The sequence below is a fragment of the Rhinatrema bivittatum genome, chromosome 2 (assembly GCF_901001135.1).
Source record: "Rhinatrema bivittatum chromosome 2, aRhiBiv1.1, whole genome shotgun sequence".
NCBI lineage: Eukaryota > Metazoa > Chordata > Amphibia > Gymnophiona > Rhinatrematidae > Rhinatrema > Rhinatrema bivittatum.
Genome location: NC_042616.1, coordinates 509,596,009 through 509,615,707, shown reverse-complemented (window position 1 = coordinate 509,615,707; position 19,699 = coordinate 509,596,009). Strand labels below are relative to the sequence as shown.

At 43.9% G+C, this 19,699-nt stretch overlaps 1 protein-coding gene across 3 annotated transcripts in view; it reads left to right on the top strand.

Annotated features, from left to right (window-relative positions):
- The window catches only part of ATXN1 (ataxin 1), a 758,516-nt gene that overhangs the window by 513,943 nt on the left and 224,874 nt on the right, over positions 1–19,699 (top strand). The window lies entirely within an intron of this gene.

Below are 19,699 nucleotides of genomic sequence, written 5' to 3'. Positions count from 1 at the left end.
GTGAATTAGGCAGTTGCCTAGAGTACCAAACTTCAAGGGGCAGCAAACTTGCCAGTGTGAGCCCCTGGCTGTCGGTGGTGGCAGAAGAAAAGAGGGGAGAGGCCTGGCAGAGCTGCCAGCAAGCCCATCTGTTAAAGACTGAAAAAAAGAGGGATTGCACCCCGGGGAAGGGTGTGGCGGCGAGTGAAGGAGGGCACAAGGCCTAGGGTGCCTCATATCCTTGCACCAGCCCTGGGTAAAAGCACACTGTCTTGGATCCCGAAACCCACTGAAGTCAAGATGCTTCACTGTTCTTTCCTTCAGAAGAATCCTAATAAATTTTCCCACCATTAAAGTCAAAATAATCAGCCTGCAATTTCCAGCATTCTCCCTATTACAACTTTTATAAAGAGGGACGACATCCACCCTTCTCTAGTCATGCAGAACCACTCCTGTCTCCTAAGATCTTTTGAATAGGTCTTTCAGCGGACCAGCCTGAACCTTTGCAAACTCTCTTAATATCCTAGGATGAATCCCATCTGACCCATGGCTTTGTTCATTTTCAGTTTTTCTAGTTCCATAAGAAAACACATTTCCATAAACTGAATCAATCTCTTTATCTGTCAGAAGGCATGATAGCTTTCACTAAACTTCACCAATAAGTCTAACATGATCTTACACACAGGCCGATACAGAACGGTGCGCTCGGCTGTAAGGGGTAATAGCGTGTTGAAAACGCACGGCCACCCCCCCCCCCCCCCCAAAACTAATAGCGCTCATCACATGCAAATGCATGTTGATGAGCCTATTAGTTAGTCACCCGCAATACAGAAAGGCAGGAGTTAATTTCAGACAGCACCGGGCAAGTGTACAGAAAAGCAGAAAAAACTGCTTTTCTGTACACCCTCTGACTTAATATCATAGCGATATTAAGTCGGAGGCCCCAAAAATAAAAAAAATCTTCTTTAAAAAAAAAAAAAAAAATCGGCCCGCGGGTTGGAAAACGGACGCTCAACTTTGCCGGCGTCCATTTTCCGAACCCATGGCTATCAGCGGGTTTGACAACCGACGCCGGTAAAATTAAGCATTGGCTGTCAGACCCGCTGACAGCCGCCGCTTCCGCCAATAAGGAGGCGCTAGGGACGCGCTAGTGTCCCTAGCGCCTCCTTATTAGCGCGGGTCCAAATTTAAATAAAGAATAGCGCGCCCAGGAGAGGTGCCTGGGCGCACGTCGGGAGAGCGGGCGCTCGCCTCGGAGCACCGGCTCTCCCGTGGACTTTATTGAATGGGCCTGACAGTGCACTGTTAAATAACTGGATCCTCATGATCATCAAATAATTTTTAATTGAGTAATGTTGAAAAGTGCTAGAAAATCCACACTTACACATGATTTTGTCTTCCTTCATTGTTTAAACATAAGCAATTTGCTGTTTTAACTCCCGTCTTGGTCAGCTTTCGGGCATGGGGGCACACGGGGAGGCTCAAGGACCACGCAGCGTCTTGTGACCTCCTGGGGTTCCCACACCGGGGGCAGGGGGAGGGGGAAAAGATGTACATTTTAAAGCCCACAAGGTTTTCTTTTTCACACAGGCTCTTCCTGTTCACCAGTACAGTCCCACAAAAATAAAATGAGCACACTGACTCCTAAATTATTGTTCAAAAATAAAGATCCTTACTGTAACTGATTGCAGGACAAGCAAAGTCCAAAGAAACTCTGGTACACCAAAGAGCAGTGCGCCAGCATTGTAACACAAAAAGTCCAATGTACAAACTTAAATCTGTCTCTTCTCACGCTCTCTTCCCAAACAACAGGTAAGCTCTTAGAGGAAAAGTACCCTTCTGGTATCTTTTCTCTGTTCTGTTCCTTTCTTTGGAGTCTCTGGCTGATTTTTTGTGGTTATTCCCAGTTAGAATGCCTCTTCCCTAACATCGCTCTGGTACACTCATCCAGTTCTCTGACAGATCCCCAGCTCCCTTGGGTTTCCTCAGATTCTGATTCTCGTCAGGAACACTTCCTCCTTCCAAACTCTCTTCACTCCCGGGAACTTCTCCCCACCTCTTCCAATCCTTCCTCTCAGCAGGCCTGTCTAATCTCTCCCCAGGTCCCAGCTATCTTCTTTGAGCAGGATTTACAGTCTCCTCTCCAGATCTTCACTATGGAGGGACAAGGCCTACTGATATCCCTCTGTGGAAAGGGAGCACCAAAATCGATGTACAAGAACCGCAGATCTTGGAATCCTATCTCCATGGTTTTTATACACCTACTGGAGTGGTGACTCACCCTAACCCAGATTCAGATAACTTTATTGGCTCGACATTTTTTTTTTACATGTGTTGCCAAACTAACATACAGAATCATTAAAATAAAAGGGTGGGAGAAGAAGAGAAAAAAAATTACAAAATGGTAATAAGTCAAGTAAAGTTCCAGTTCTGAAAAGTACAGTGTCAGGGCCATGTTTCAGGTTTTTGGTACTGGTCTGTACTGTCCCTGGTCAGGTTTCATTTCTGGCTTGGTGGCCAGGATAGCACATATTTTGCTGCTATAGATGCTGTTTCTCCTCTTTCCCCCCAGGATTATACAGAATTTTTCTTGCTCTTTCTTTTGCACAGCACAGGAGGCAATGCATTTCTGTTTCTAGTTCTCCGGTGTTGCACGCTGACATTAAAATGACAAGGGCAAGGTTTGTTGAGACCCTTGTCACTCCGAGGATGCTCAGACCAGCGGAAGCCACAGATGCCATGCAAGAGAAGGACAGACTACTTACATCGACAGAGTACACTGCGTTTTATAATATATTGAGAATGTCTGTGTGGCATGTTCTGATTGAACTTTGCCCTTTCTTTTTAAATCAGAACCTGAGCTTTAAACTGTTCCTCCCTTAGAGGATGACTTTAAAACCTATTTGCAATACAGCATTTATACACTGAAGTGGATGCATGGAAATTTGCCCAAGTATTTTCCAAACAGTGTGGCGGCAGTTTGTAAAACATCGCGTAGTTCTGCTCTGAAAGTACGCTCGAATATTTGCAGTACATTGAAAGCGCTTACTTTCTCTACCTACTTAGGAACATTCGCGTGTATATTTTACACTTCAAAAAAATATATAACGTGCACGTGAAAAACCCCTAATTCATATGCGTAGGACAGGTATATTTTAAAGTAATTCGGTTGTATTTGAAATCAGAAGTCTGCCGATACCGCTGTCAGTTCACCCAGACCCTCTAGTACTTCACCCTGACTGCCTCCAAATTCACCCAGACCTCTTACCCAAAAAATTGCAAACAATAGACAAGTCTGATGCCACTTGCATTAGTCAATTAGCAGGAGTAAAAGTGTGCAAATACGTTGGGCTAATGTATGCGCATAAATCTCTTACAAAATAGCAACTTCTGCGCACACCTTTTGACCCTGCCCTGCCCCAGACCACCCCTTTTTATGCACCGGTAAACGTGTGCACATAACCAAAAGTACATGCCTACTTCTGATGTTTATAAAGTAGCATATGCAAAAACAGGTTACTTGTGCATATATGCCAATTCCCCCCTCCCCCGGTAACCCCTTTGAAAATGTACTCGCTAGTGGTTGTGTGATGTGAAAAAGAGAGCTGCAGGCTGTCCCCCCCTGTTTCTGCTTGTGAAGTGTTTGGGCTCAGCCAATGTATTTATTTTCCCATGGACAGTAGAGGCCTGCTAGAGGTTTAAACTGGCAGTATGGCATAGGGGGTTAATGGGAAGCGGTGAGAGAGAGATAAGAACATGCCATACTAGGTCAGACCAAGAGTCCATCAAGCCCAGCATCCTGTCTCCAACAGTGTCCAATCCATGCCATAAGAACCTGGCAAGTTCCCAAAAACTAAGTATATCCCATGTTCCTGTTGCTAGTAATAGTAGTGGCTGTCAACTTAATAGCAGGTAATGGACTTCTCCAAGAACTTATCCAATCCTTTTTTAAACCCAGCTACACTAACTGCACTAACCACATCCTCTGGCAACAAATTCCAGAGCTTAATTGTGCAATGAGTGAAAAAGAACGTTCTCCGATTAGTTTTAAATGAGCTACTTGCTAACTTCATGGAATGCCCCCTAGTCCTTCTATTATCCGAAAGAGTAAATAACCGATTCACATCTACCCGTTCTAGACCTCTCATGATTTTAAAGATCTCTATCATATCCCCCCTCAGCCGTCTCTTCTCCAAGCTGAACAGCCCTAACCTCTTCAGCCTTTCCTCATAGGGGAGATGTTCCATTCCCCTTATCATTTTGGTCGCCCTTCTCTATACCTTCTCCATCGCAACTGGAACTAAATACTTCTAAAAGCGATGGTGCAAAGGGCATTATCCTGAGATAATAGCTCTTGCATATTTTTAGATGCTTGAACCAAACTGTTGGCCTCCTAGTAATGCCTGCTGGTGCTGCTGCCACGGGCGCTGTTTAGTTAAGATGTTTTACTGACTGAAATGGTAAGCGGTGGCTAAATATTTGGGCCTGGCAGAAGGGTTTCACTCAGTCAGTATGTCTCTGATAAGATCGTATCTACTGTACTAGTGATGGTGAGGAAAGCTGCACTCTAATGTTTGGCCTGTGAATTCCTTAGAAAGCAACACACTAAAATTAAAGCAGCATGACTGACTAATTAGCTATTTGCCCTCCACCCTCCTTTCCAGCCTCTAAATGGGCCCCTCTGATGCAAATTATTTCTGCCCTTGTTTGGAACAACTAAGGATCTACCCTGTAGCAACCTGATGTACAGGAATGTGTCCCTTCAGTTTTTATGCCCTTACTGAGAGGGAGATGGAATAAGCAGAGGTGCAGTTGTATGGTGCCCACTGCCCGAAGGCATTCTCCCCTTTAGATGCATTAAAGGTCTGTAACAATTGCTCAGTGAGGAAATTCTTTGATATTGTGTTGCTGATGTGAACCAGGCGCTAGGCCTCTGGAATGTCAGAGGGTAACGGATCGGACTTTCCCCGTGGTGCAAGTAGCTGTGTCCTCGCTCGAGTCTGATTTCTTCTTACGGGGTCTGTTGGCAGCTTATGATCTGGCAGAAGACCGGGCAGAGTTATAACACTTTGAAGATACACTTTCTAAGTTCAGAGTCCAACAAAATTCTCTTGGACGTGACTTCTTCAGTTTACCTCCCTCCGTCCTGTGCCCAGTTCAATCTCCTTCAGTTCCCTAGAACTTCAGCCAAATCAGTCTTACCGCAAGCAGGGAAATGTTTCTGCGGCAGGACGGCAAAGGTTTTTCCTCCTTAGTGTTGCAGATGTTCCCATCCCCTGAAATTCAGTTTCTTGTTCATACCGCCTACATATATGAATCCACAAATACATTCAACCCATTACATAACATATGTGCTCTTCCCATTTATTTGTTCACCAGCTAGGAAATTTCTCTTAGGTAATAAATTCCAGATTGTTTATTTTTTAAGGGGGTTGTGACATACATTGCAGTGATTAGAAAGGACCAACCATCAGACACTATTCTTTACGTAAAGGCTGAAGCAAAATGTCTTCTAGTTAAAATTCCAGGTTAAAGGTTATCTGTGATTTGCTATTGAAACAGCAGTTTGAAATTGAGTCCTGCCATAAAATAGGTCTATATACCACATGCTCTTATGGGAGAGTAATTCTCACCCCCAGTCCAAAAGGTTGCATTTTTTTTTTAAAGTGGTCTTAAAAGGTTTTGTTTTAAATGTGCAAGACAAAACATTTCAGAGAATGGAAAGAGACTGTTTGCGTCTGCCAGGCATGTGATTTTGCTTACTTTGCAGAAGCAAATCAGATTGATGATTTTACAGGCGCGCGCGGATTGCGCCAAAGCTTACGTTTCTGGCAGTGCTAAACATATGCGCATTCCAAAGTGCTGAGTCTTCTACTCTTATTTAAACTTAAGGTTGATCAGGTTCCAGACTAATCATCCCACTTATGTTGCCTTTTTCTTTTTATGTGGCAGACAAGAGAGAGCAATGCCTTTTCAGAGTCAAGTGGGTGGGTAAAAGTGCCTTAAACGTTTCTGGCTTAGAATTTGGCTTTTAGATCACATGGAGGTTGAGAACAGTTGCTGCATAATCTCTAGAAACGTCTCTTTGTTAGCCTGTGTCATCTCCTTTGTTGTGTTTGATTTGGATCGCCTCGTCCCCCAGGCTAAATTATCCGGGTATTGTAGCATGCTGGTCTGCATGGTATGTTTGTTACAGCCACGTGCCATAGGAAGAGTGAAATAATGCCAAGAAACTGGTGCAGTCAGTCTACGTCCTTCATGGACCTAGAATGACCCCGTCCTTTACACTAAAGGAATTTAGTGGATTTCAGATCTCTCTCTTATGGGAAACAGGATTAAAAATATGTACTACCGAGTATAAACCAATTTTCAAAAGGGGAGACACTGATGCAGCCTGGCATTACTTTTTCTCAGCAGTTTTTGATAGTTCTCAATTTTCCAGTCAGGAAGGGATTATGGTGTGCACGGAAATAGCACAATCCTCCATTATGAAAACCAGATTGGATAGTGGCAGATTTGTTTGTTATAAGCAGAGTTTCTTCTTGCAGAAATTGAATGACACTGTGCAACTTTTACTTCATGGTGTGTGACTTTGAGTCTTCTGTAAACCCAGGGCAAAAAAAAAAAAAGAAAGTAAACCATGAATTGCATGGGCCTTCCCAACGCAGGTTCACACACTATAATTTGTAAATTCTCACTGATCTGGTCCATTTTCTTCATCGAAGCGATCCAGAAAAAGAACAAGCAGTGGGGAAAAAAACCAGACCGTTACTAGAAAAATAAAGTCTTGTGTTGCATAGACCCTCTGCTCTTAAACCTGGCAAAATCACATTTCCACATAAGCACCAGTGTGTTTGTCACGGTAAATTCTGTATGCAGTTTCCACCAACCGTACAACTGTCTTAGAAACCTTTGAGCACGGTGGCTCAGATGAGAGCCTATGTGCTGCAACAGAACCCAGCCCTGTGGAGAGTCTGCTGTTCCGCAGAGCTTCAGCATTCTCCACAAAAGCGACTTGCTCTAGGAGGGAGTGAACATTTTTCCATTATTTTGGCAGCTCCCTTACCAGCCATAGGGCATTGCTAAGGGATGATCTTGGGAGAGACTTCTCTCTAGCCTTTTGAGGCAGCAAGGATTCCCTGTGCCACCTGAGCATGTGGTCTGGAGTGGGAGATTAAAGAATCTGAGAAAAATGGGTGTTAAAAATTTAGCCTTCCACCCAAAAACATAACCTGCCATGGCACTTTCCAGACATTTCCAGCCCTTTCCTGGCATATTCTCACCGTGCTTTCCCATCGATAGCAGGGCTGAATTAGCCATGCTGTCATGGGATCTGTCAATCAGGCCTGGGAGGCGGAGCTTGTCAAAGCAGAGAACAGAGCTTTGCTCTCTGCGGCTGCGCGTGTGTTCCCGCGCAGGAAAGTAACGGAATCTCCTCAGTCTGTTTTTTCCGCGAGCGGGATCGCAGGCGGAGCTGTTCTCTCCTCAGCGTTAAAGTAATAAAATGTCAAAATCGGGGTTTAAATCCTGTCGTTGTGGCAAAGTAATGTCAGTCACAGACGGACATGACCGATGTTACAGATGCCTAGGACCAGATCACAATCAGGAAGATTGTGAATTTTGCTCTAGGATGTCACCTAGAGCACTAAAACAAAGGGCCTACAGGCTTCAGGAACTTTTTGCCTCAAGGGATCCATCGGAGGCTCATTCATCGCCTGGCCCACTGACTTCATCGGCTCCATCAAAAAAGAGAACATTTTCGTCGGATCCTCAATCCTCCACTCTTGGAGGTAAGGAGAACACAAAACGACAAAGGCCAATGGATTCTAAGAAATCCACAGTGCCTGAAGAGCCGCAACGTACCATATTGGTGCCAGAAATCTCGGCGCCGACACCTTCTGCGCCTAAGGCGCCGTATGCGCACGAAAAAGTATCGGCACACATTACTTCGGTGCCTGGAGAGGGATCGGCGCACAACACGAAGAAACCGGCACGCACGGCGCAGAAGAAGCCACCGCGCAGACCAAATGCGCGCACGGCGCCGTTGAAATCTGCACGTACGGCGCCGACTCCATTGAGATCTGCAAGCATGGCGCCGAAGACATCGGCGCTGATAACCCTTGCGCACACGGAAATAGAAGAATACGCGCATAAATCTAAATCTGCGCATAAGAGACATAATTACTCATCTCAGGTATTACAGAATGAGTTGGAATGACGACGTTACCCTTCAGGAAGCTCTTCTTCAGCTTCTTCACTAATAACTTCATCTCGCTCACGTATTTCCTTTTCTTCCGAAGCTGATACCAGAGAAGTTACAAAAAAACCGTAGGAAACGACCACCTTCTTCACGTAGAAGTCATACAGACTCGTCGTCTAACTATTATCATAAGCACTCACGACACTCTCACCATACTCTCAAAACTTGGCAAAGAGGAGTGCTACATGGGAAATAAGCCCTTCCACTTCTAAATCATCTAATACACCGCCTTCCAATACCTTCTCACAAAGAGAGGTAATACAGGTGGTTTCCTCTAGCACTTCTACAGATTCAGAAGATTCGAGGAACATATCAGTCAATAAAATACAAAATGACAGAAAGGTACCTAATACTTCACCTCAGAATAACTCAATGCACCCTAAAGCAGGTGTCTCACGAGAACCAGATGGTCGTATGACAATGCCCTCTCATACAAAAGAGGCATTTTATCAGTTGTCTCAATCTTTAGCAGGTTTTTATGAAACGCTTCAGTCATCGTTCAAAATGACTAATATTGCTGATGACAGTTCTCCGGAACACAAAGCACAGCTTACTAGAGAACCGTCGGTAGAACCGACATCTCCCATAATAAATCGACCAGCCTCGCCAACTCATACACAGGATACATCTTTTGATTCTCCTTCAGTACAAACATCCCCATCATCATCATCTATGGGATTCCTGTCGGATCCGCAGGAACAACCTCAGGAACCGTACTCCCCTCCGGAAGACCTTACATACCCAAAATTCCTAGAAAAATTGGGTACAATACTGCATCTAGAGGTCCAAAAAGAAGCAGACCCTAGAGCAGAAACCCTTGGTCTCCTAAAGATTTTTGATACTCCAGGGGAACCAACATCTCTTCCACCACAAGAGCTCCTGCATTCAGTCTTACAGAAGTCCTGGGATGCGCCTTATGCAATTGCAGCCGTTTCCAGGAAAACAGACATAAAATTTTGTATGAGAAAAACATCACCGTACACTCTACCACAATTACCTCACGCTTCAATTGTAGTAGAGTCAGCGATGCAAAGATTTAAGAAAACAAAGTCACATTCCTCATACCCACCAGAAAAAGACAACAAATATTTAGATGAGTTTGGCAGGAAAATATACCATAACTCGATGTTGACTCCCCGAATTATGCACCATCAATTCTACATGGTACAATACCTATATGAGTGCATGCAAGCTATGAAGGGTATGCTTTCCTCAACGGCGGATCAGATACCTCCGCCTCTTCATGACATGGAAGAGTGTTCTCGACACCTTTTGAGGTCAATCTACGAAGCACATGAAACATCATCCAGGGCATCAGCAACAGCCATTGCAGCCCGCAGACTAGCATGATTACGTTCAAATTCGATATGTGAAGACTTGCACGAGAAACTAACAAACCTCCCATGTACAGGAGATAACCTGTTCGGAGAAAGATTCCAGGACACAGTAGGTAAATTGAAGGACGAAGCTCTAGCAGTACAATCATTAACATCACATCCTACTTATTCGACCACACGTCATTATATCGGATCTACTCGTAGGCAATCATATGCCAGGAGACCATATAGATCTTATCAGTCTTTTCGTACACAACCATACCCTTCCTACTAATGTCCTGCTCCACAACAGAATACCTCAAACCAACGTAGAGGTCAACCACGTAACCAGAGACAGCAGGCACAACAGCCGACTACTGCAGCAAAAGCGACTTCATCTTTTTAGTTACTCAGCCGCCACCACAACATCAAGCTCCACCAGGCAGAATTCGTTCTTGCCTGGAAGCCTGGCAAAGAATAACATCAGATCAATGGGTTTTGGGGATAGTACGTCATGGTTACCAACTCCAATTTGCCACAAAACCCATATTGCCTCATCTTTCCACACTCAAGATTCACAACCCCCATCCACAACTGGGGGAGGAAATTGCTTTGCTTCGCAAACAACAAGCAGTTTGACAAATTCACCCATGCTCCAAATCAGCAGCATTTTATTCCCCATACTTCCTCATACCCAAGAAGTCAGGGGGCCTTCGCCCCATACTAGACCTAAGAGAATTGAACACATTTCTCACCAAGGAGAAATTCAAAATGGTATCGTTGAAGTCAATTCTTCCTCTCATTCAAACCAACGATTGGATGTGTTCCATCGACCTGAAGGATCCTTACACACAAATTCCAATCCATCCATCCTCGTGGCGTTACCTATGCTTTCGTTACGGACATCAACACTACCAGTACAAAGTTCTTCCCTGTGGACTGTCGGCTGCACACAGAGTGTTCACCAAATGCATGGTAGTGGTGGTGGCTCATCTCAGGAAACAGGGTATAACCATCTTTCCATATCTGGACGATTGGCTCATAATCGGCCCAACTCCAACATCTTACTAGATCACCTCCATCGGGTGATACACTGTGTACAGGAACTAAGATTAGTGATCAATTTTCAGAAATCACACCTACAACCAACACAACAGTTACAGTTCATAGGTGCATGCCTGGACACTACGAGCAACAGGGCATACCTCCCAGGTGACAGAATTTCACACTTCCATCATCTTCTACATACCTTGAACCATACTCAGAGACCGTCAGCAAGACAGGTCTTGGTAGTCCTGGGCCACATGGTGGCGGCGATTTTCACGGTTCCCAACACCAGGCTACACATGAGGCGCCTGCAATGGGGACTAAAATGCCAATGGAAACAACATTTACAACCATTGACGCAGAAGGTATCGCTGACCGCCGAAATGAAAAAAGATATAACATGTGGTTCCTAGACTCCACCCTGTCCAAAGGAGTGTTGTTCAGTTCCCCTCCTCACAACGCAGTCCTAACCACAGATGCGTCTAACAAGGGCTGGGGTGCACACCTCGAGATTTATGAAACACAAGGGTTATGGCCAATCTCGGAACAGAACCTTCAAATAAATTTACTGGAGCTCAGAGTGATTCACAATGCATTTCGAGTATTCCAAGATGACCTGAAAGGACACAGGGTCATGATCTACACGGACAACCAAGTAGCGATGATTTACATCAACAAACAAGGAGGTTCCGGTTCATGGTCCCTTTGCAAGGAGACCCTGATAATTTTCGAACACGCTCACCGAAATTCCATACATCTCCAAGCAACTTACCTACCAGGAGTTGCAAACACAAGAGCGGACAGACTAAGCCACATCTTTCATCCCCACGAATGGATACTCAAGACAGAAATAGGCCAAGACATATTTATGCAGTGGGGGACATCTTCGATAGATCTCTTTGCAACAGAGATAAATGCTCAAGTTCCCAAATTCTGCTCGATAAGACCAAGCCAATTCAGGATCGCTCAAGATGCCTTCCTCATTCCATGGATGACAGGCCTTCTGTACGCCTTTCCTCCCATACCACTCATAACAAGAACAATTCAGAAGTGCATTGCGGACAAAGCTCAACTGATACTCATAGCCCCGGCCTGGCCGAGGCAACCATGGTACAGTTTCCTGCTTCGACTATCCATCAGGGATCCAATTCGATTACCGAATCGACAAGGTCTTCTCTGCCAAGATCAAGGGACACTTCTACACCCGCTACACTCATCTCTACACTTGACAGCTTGGAGATTGAAAGGCTCCTTCTGACAGAACAAGGAGTTTCCACTTCAGCACAATTCATTTTGTTAGAATCCAGGAAACTCTCAACTAGGAAAAATTATAGCTATAAATGGAAATGTTACTCTGTCTGGTGCACTTCCAAAGGTACACCACCATTGGAATGCTCACCAGAGTTGCTCATTGATTATCTTCATACACTATATGTAGCTGGTCTAGCAACATCATCAATCAGAGTTCACCTCAGCACCATAGGCGCCTATCATAGACCAATCAATGATATTCCTATATCCAATCACCCATTACTGACTCGTTTCATGAAGGGGTTAACTCACATTTGTCCTCCAGTATCTAAACCTCCAGTTCCATGGAACCTCAACATAGTCTTGGAACAGCTCATGCTGTTCCCATTTGAACCCATGGACTTGGCACACATTAAATACCTCACATGGAAAGTGGTATTCCTGGTTGCAGTAACATCAGCACGAAGAGTTAGTGAGTTACAGGCCTTGGTCCATTATCCTCCATATTTGCAATTTCATCACCAGAAGGTAGTTCTCTGAACTCGCCCATCCTTCCTGCCGAAAGCAGTTACTCAATTCCATCTCAATCAGACCATACCAACTTTTTTCCCTAAACTGCACGCAAATGATAGGGAAAAACTACTGCACACACTAGATTGTAAAAGAGCTTTAACACACTACAAAGAAAGGACAAACTCGGACTCCCGTGTTTCTCAACTCTATCTCCTTCAACCCGAAGGCACCTGGATTACCAGTGGCTAAACGCACCATCTCCAGCTGGATAGTTCAGTGCATCAAATTCTGCTATGATAAACAGAATTTACAATTACATTCTACTCCTAAAGCTCACCAAGTCAGAGCAGTAGCAGCCTCCTGGGCACACCTGAAGAATGTACAACCCATAGCCATTTGCAAGGCAGCTACATGGTCATCGCTTCATACCTTCACATCTCACTACTGCCTTGACCAACAAGCAGCCACTGATGCGAAGATAGGGCAAGCAATACTGCAAACTCTATCCTCCAGTCCACAGTGACTGCCACACTGTCAAAGATCACATACAAACACATACATCATAAAGGACATGATCGGGAGCTTGAGACTCCCATGACAGCATGGCTAATTCAGCCCTGCTATCGACGGGAAAAAGCAAGTTTGCTTACCGTAAACGATGTTTCCGTAGATAGGATGAATTAGCCATGCTGACCCACCCTCCTCCCTGGCAGTCACCAAGTCTTCGACTACAATGATGCTTAATCACAGACTGAGGAGATTCCATTACTTTCCTGCGTGGGAACACATGCGCAGCCGCAGAGAGCAAAGCTCTGTTCTCTGCTTTGACAAGCTCCGCCTCCTGGGCCTGATTGACAGATCCCATGACAGCATGGCTAATTCATCCTGCTATCTACAGAAACATCGTTTACAGTAAGCAAACTTGCTTTTTTTTCTCAGTCTCTTTTATTTATGTGCTTCCTAGCAGTAGTATTTATTTATTTATTTTTAATTTTTATATACCAGTGTTCCTGTATGACATACAAATCACATCGGTTTACATTGAAACAGAGAATAAGAATTCGCCCGGAGGCGGTACATGGAACATAGGGTAAAAAACTTGGACCGGGGAAACTATTCTAGTATAAAATTATGAATTATAACAAAACAGATATCAGTATAAAGAAAACAGTATCCTAATAATGGAGCGTAGATGCAAAAATGCCACTTGTGTGAGTAAACAATCAGAGATTTGCTACAGTGTAATAGTAGTATGATACATCGTGTCTAGAACGACCTTAATTAGTTCATAAAGTGAAAATAAGCAGAGGAGCTTGCTAGCTGGAAACGAACCAGGGGCTCTTGCTAGCTGGAAGCGAACCAGGGGCTCATGAGCCTGGAAAAGCTTGATCGAATAGCCAGGTTTTGAGTTTCTTTTTGAATAACGAATGGCAAAGTTCTAGTCGGATGTCTGGCGGGAGAGCGTTCCATTGTGTGGGGCCTGCTGTAGATAAAGCGCGTTTCTGAAGAGAGGAATTTGCTGGGGGGGCATAGAGTGTGCCTTTATATGCTCCTCTGATGGGTCTGGTTGATGTGTGAAGACGCAGTTGGGAGCTTAGGTGGAGCGGGGAGATGTGAATGGCTTTGTGGATAATTGTGAGAACTTTGAAGAGGATCCTGTGTTTAATGGGCAACCAGTGGAGGATCTTAAGGATGGGGGTAATGTGTTCTCTTTTGTTAGTTTTGGTAAGGATTCTGGCAGCGGAGTTCTGAACCATCTGGAGAGGTTTGATGGTGCTGGCCGGGAGACCAAGCAGGAGCGAGTTGCAATAGTCGATTTTAGATAGTATGATGGCTTGTAGAACCATATGGAAATCGTTGAAGTGAAGTAGTGGTTTCAGCTTTCTAAGGACTTGCAGCTTGTAGAAACAGTCCTTAGTGGTGGTGCTTATACATTATTTTAGGTTAAACTGATTATCTAGAATGACTCCTAAATGTCTTACATGAGGAGATTGATTTAATTTCGGTGTGGTTGAAAGGAGGGTGTCAGTTGTGTTGAAAAGCTTGTTGTTATCCTCTTGAGAGATGATTAGGATCTCCGTTTTGTTGTTGTTAAGGATGAGGTTGAGGCTGGAGACCAGATGATTGATCAGTTGCAAGCAATTGTTCCATGAGTGATTCTGTGATCGGGATGAGGATTTGTATATCGTCCGCGTAGAGGTAGTGCGTCAGTTTTAGATTGGTGAGTAGCTGGCAGAGCGGGAGAAAGTAAATGTTGAACAGGGTCGGAGAGAGGGAGGAACCTTGGGGGACACCCTGGTTGTTTATCTTTACCTTGAAATGTCTATTAGACAGAAAGGACTTAACCAGCTGAGGACTCTTCCCTTTATGTCTGCCAGACGCTTTAATAGTGTTGAATGGTTTACCATGTCAAAGGCCGCGGAAAGATCTAGTAGGATCAGGAGATATGGTTGTTTTTTTCCCAGATGTGTTAGTATGGTGTCTGTAAGAGATATGAGGAGGGATTCTGTGCTTAACGATTTGCGAAAATCGAACTGGGAAGGTGTGAGAATGGTGTTTTCTTCCTGGTAATCAGATAGTTGCTTGTTAACTATCTTTTCCATGAGTTTGGCGATCAGAGGCAGGTTAGCTATTGGGCGGAAGTTAGCTGGGTCCGTAGGCGACAGATTCGTTTTTTTTAGTAAGGGTTTTAGAATTGCTAGCTTAAGTTGGTCAGGGACTAGACCTTGAGTTAGAGAGCAAATAATGATGTCTGCAATTGGCTTTGAGATAGTATTCCTTATGGGGATGAGGAGGTTGGTTGGAATTGAATCCAATGGATGAGAGGATGGTTTCAGTTTTTTGAGGATATTTTCTATCTCAAGAGCTGATGTGGTCTCGAAAGTTTCAAAACTCGTGTTTCGTTGAGGTAGGGTAGCAAGCGGGAGAGGGGGCAGGGGATTGGGTGTCGAGAGGGGGACTGTCAAGTTAGCGATTTTATTCTTGAAGTATTCTGCTAATTCAGTGGCTTTGTTGAGAGCTTGTTGTCCGGGATGCTCGGAGGGGATGGTTTGGTGAGTGCTGAGACGTATGAGAATAGTGCTTTCGAATCGAAGATGAAATGATGTATTTTTTTTTTGAGAAAAAATCTCTCTTTGTTCTAAGTATAGTATTCCTGTAGGCATTGAGGGTGGATTTGTATGTAGCTAGTGTTGTGGTGGATGGGTATTTTCTCCAAATATGTTCTTTATTTCTAAGCTCTTGTTTGAGCGACTTCTGTTCTGGGGTGAACCAAGGTTTCCTGTTGTCTGGTGAAGGTTGTACTACTTTTGTGGAGGACGGGCATATTATGTCTGCAATTTTTTTAGTGATGTTGCACCAGGAGGAGGTGGCTGCGATTGCATCAGAAAGCTCGAGTTGTGCTAATTCTTTAGAGAGATGGTTGATGAGGAGGTCTGAGGAGCAGGGTTTCCTGAATTGGATCGTGGTTTTTGGGAAAGAATGGGGAGGATGCTCTTTGATCTCGAAGGTCGTGTTAAGGATCTGGTGATCCGTCCAAGGGACCGGCGAGCAAGTGGGTGTGGCGGAGAGCGAGATGCATTCATTGATGAAAATGAGGTCCAGTGTGTGGCCTGCTTTATGGGTTGGGCTTTTAATAATTTGTGTGAATCCCATGTAACTGAGTGAAGAGAGTAGTGTAACGCAGTTCGGGGATTGTGGTGAGGCATCAACATGCATGTTGAAGTCTCCCATTATAATGGCAGGTTTGTCAGGGTTGATATATTTGGCAGTGAGTTCAATGATGGGTGAGGGGTCCGAATCTAGGGTTCCTGGCGGAGCGTAGATTAGGCCAATTTGTAGGTGATCGGATTTGAAGAAGGAGAGTTCTATGTTAAAAGTTGTGTTTGAATGTTGTAAGGTTAGGCCTAGTCCTTTTTTTGCAGCTAAAAGAAGCCCTCCACCCCTTTTTTTGAGTCTAGGGATGGAGAAAAGGTCATAAAGCTGGGTGGGAAGTTGGTTTGTTAGAACTGTATCCGTGGGCTTCAACCATGTTTCTTTGATTGCACAGATATCTGGATTGACTTCAATGAGATAGTCGTTTAGAATATGTGTTTTTTTTTCGTAAGCGATTGTGCATTAAATAGGGTTAGAGAGAGTAGAGATAGGCCTAGAAATTGTGTAATCGGCGAGATCATTATTGGAATTAGCCTTTGACGGATGGTGGGAGGTGAGGAAGGTTTAGCTTGAGGTCTGCGTTGTTTTCTGATGATAGGGATAGTGAAGGAACCATAGAGACTGTGGTGATGTATGGGGATTGGGCATCCCAGTAGCATTTTGATCTAGATGTGCGGTAGGGGGTGAGTTGAGTGCTGGTAGTTGCTGGATGCGTGCTGGATGAAGGTGGATGCGTAACAATGGCATGTAATGTTTATTGGTAATGCATTTGAAGCCTGGATTATACTACTGCTTGGCAGGGAGAGAGGGCACTGGGAAGTGAAGGGCAGTGCAGTCTTATGAGTAGAGCCACACAGCAATGAAATCCAGAGACTCCAGATTCCGTTCCTCACTGTATGACCTTGAGCTCGGAACCCTGATCTCCCTTGTCTTGAGTTATGCTTCTGAGCCTTTTAAGACAGGGAATTTGTATCCCAAAGAATTATCTTGTATGTCTCTGGATACTGAAAGCACTATTGAAATGGGGATGATGATTACTGGGCAGGCTGGAAGGACTAGTTGTTGTCTTGAGTTATGCTTCTGAGCCTTTTAAGACAGGGAATTTGTATCCCAAAGAATTATCTTGTATGTCTCTGGATACTGAAAGCACTATTGAAATGGGGATGATGATTACTGGGCAGGCTGGAAGGACTAGTTGATCTTTTTTCTTCCATTATCTACTATGTTAACTGTGATTACTGTTTGTGATATAATGAGATGTTCTTAACTGAGAGAAATCGCAGCCCAATTCAGTGATGATGCAGATCTGACAAATCACTAAGCTGCATAGAGAAGCTTGAGTGTTATAATTTCCAATATCTAACCTGAAGCTTGTGCACACAGAAGAAAATGAAGGAGAGCTCTGGAGGGGAAATACTTACCCCAGGCAGTTTAGGAAACATCTATATAATGAAGTCATTGATTCCTTTGGGGGTTCAAATATTATAAACTTTATGAGCCATTTTGGCCAAAATTGGTGCGTTGGACATGCAAAATAGGCATACAAGTGACTGACTGGCCTAGGTTGATGCCTAAGGAGTTTTCATGGGCACAAAGTGAGTGCCTAAGCAGAGTTAGCCAGCAAAATGTGTCTGTCTGTAAAAGCAGAGCAAGTTAGGTGAATGGACTCACTTTGCTCATTTTCAGTGTCTTGGACTTCCAACCTGCCGGTACTTTATTCTACAAGGCATGTAGATGTTAAATAGGCATCCTGTTTTGGCATCTAGGCTGTGAGAACCAGATGGATCTTCAGATGTCTAATACCAACTATAAATCTGACCTTTTTTGGTGTGCACAAAGTTAGTTTCCTAAAATCTAACAGCAGCACAGTTGCTTTTTTTTTTTTTTTTTTTTTGCTGTGGCAATTTCCCCTGGCATGTCTGGATTTATGTATGTATCATCCGCTGAGCACTTTAATCTTCATAATCGCAGCCAGTCATTGCAGGGTATTCGTCTTGTGTAAAGTTGTTGTTACATTTTTCTTTTTTTTTTCTTTTTGGGACCTGCTGCCAGTTTACTGAATGATTCTGTGGCATTTGACTCCCCGGGTTTGTGAAATGTGAGTTCTCATGCTAGAACAGGCTGCTATGCAGAGGGCTTGTGTTGCTGTAACGGTGATGACATGAGAGAATGTGGTGCTTTTCCAGCAGAGGAAGGCCGCAGGCTGTAAAAATGATCAGAATTTGTTATTGGAGCAATTACTTTCTTTAAAAGTAACACTGCCAGTTCTTTCCTTCAAAATACCATTTTGGTAATGTATTTTTTGTATAATTAGATGCCTTCCTTTTGACATTTAACACGTATGTTTACAGACCTTTAAATGTGTCAGCACTCTTTATGGAATGTTGGTATCCTGGCCCTATCTTCTTTAAACATGTATATTTAAACAGAACTTGAACAGATGCGGAGTGCAGTAGTGGGGAATACCAGGTAGAAGAAATGGAGGGGGTTCTGAGCGTGGCTCAGAATGTGGTCAGTTACTCCCCATTCTGGTGTTTGCAAAACGGCATTCTGTCTTCTGAACTTGGAGTGGCTGGATCTGTAACTTATGCTTACCTGGACCAGAGGTTCCCAGACACCTAGCACAACCAGCTGTGATGTCGGATGTGACGTACCCTTAATTGGTGGATTATAATTTATAAGCAGAAAAATGTTTTAATAAAAAAATTAAAAAAAAAAAGTTTAAAAAAATCCACAAACAAAATTATATGAAAAATTCCAACGAACAGATAAGTAAACAAATAGCTTACAGGCCACAGAAATAATTAAAATCCTATGATTAATAACAAAAACAATAAAAATAAAATCCCTTTGTTTTTGAGTCCTAGTTTTGATGCTGACGCTGTGAGTGACTTTCCAGGCAGATGAGAGAGCCCAGATAGAGGTGGCATGTAAGAGACACAAGGTGACCCCTGCCCCCCCAAATCCACAGGTCAATAGACCACAGTTTGGAAATCAGTGATATGGACTTGTCTGTAAGCAAGTCACTGACTTCCAGTGAGGAAAAAAATCAGACTTCAGCTCCTGATGGAACAGACTGTCCTGCTTTGTGAAAACAAGACTATGAGTAGATCTTTAGCATGAAACCAGATATTCAGAGTGAAACAACCATTGATACCAGCCAGAGTTCATAATCTCCATTCAGAGGCTTGCAGTTGCAGTCCAATAGATCTAAGTGCAACATTATGCAGGCTGTGCTGAAGCTCCATGGTCTGCAGGCTCACAGTTTACTCACTGCACAGTCCTAATTTGGAAAAGTAGACCCAGGTAGCAATTGTAAAACCCCGCGGGTAGCCTGCATGCTAATTTTCCCAAGGAATCTGCCCATCGAATTTCCCTTTTGACAATTCGGGACCAGCTTTTAGAGTCAGGTGCAAAGTAAGCTGCAAATTTCAAAATGAAATCACTGCATGTACTTTACCTCCTCCACTGCCCATGATGAAAAGTACACGTGCCATGAAACTGAGTGCATTTTTGGTCACCGAGAGGAGGAGACTTTACCTGGGCAAATTCCTTTAAAAATTAGCTTCATGTTGTCTCTTTCCATACTAGCGCATTATCTCTGTGCTCTTAATACATTTGTATAATTATCTGTGGCCAGCATTCTGATATAAGTTCCTAACACTTTTGATGTAATCCA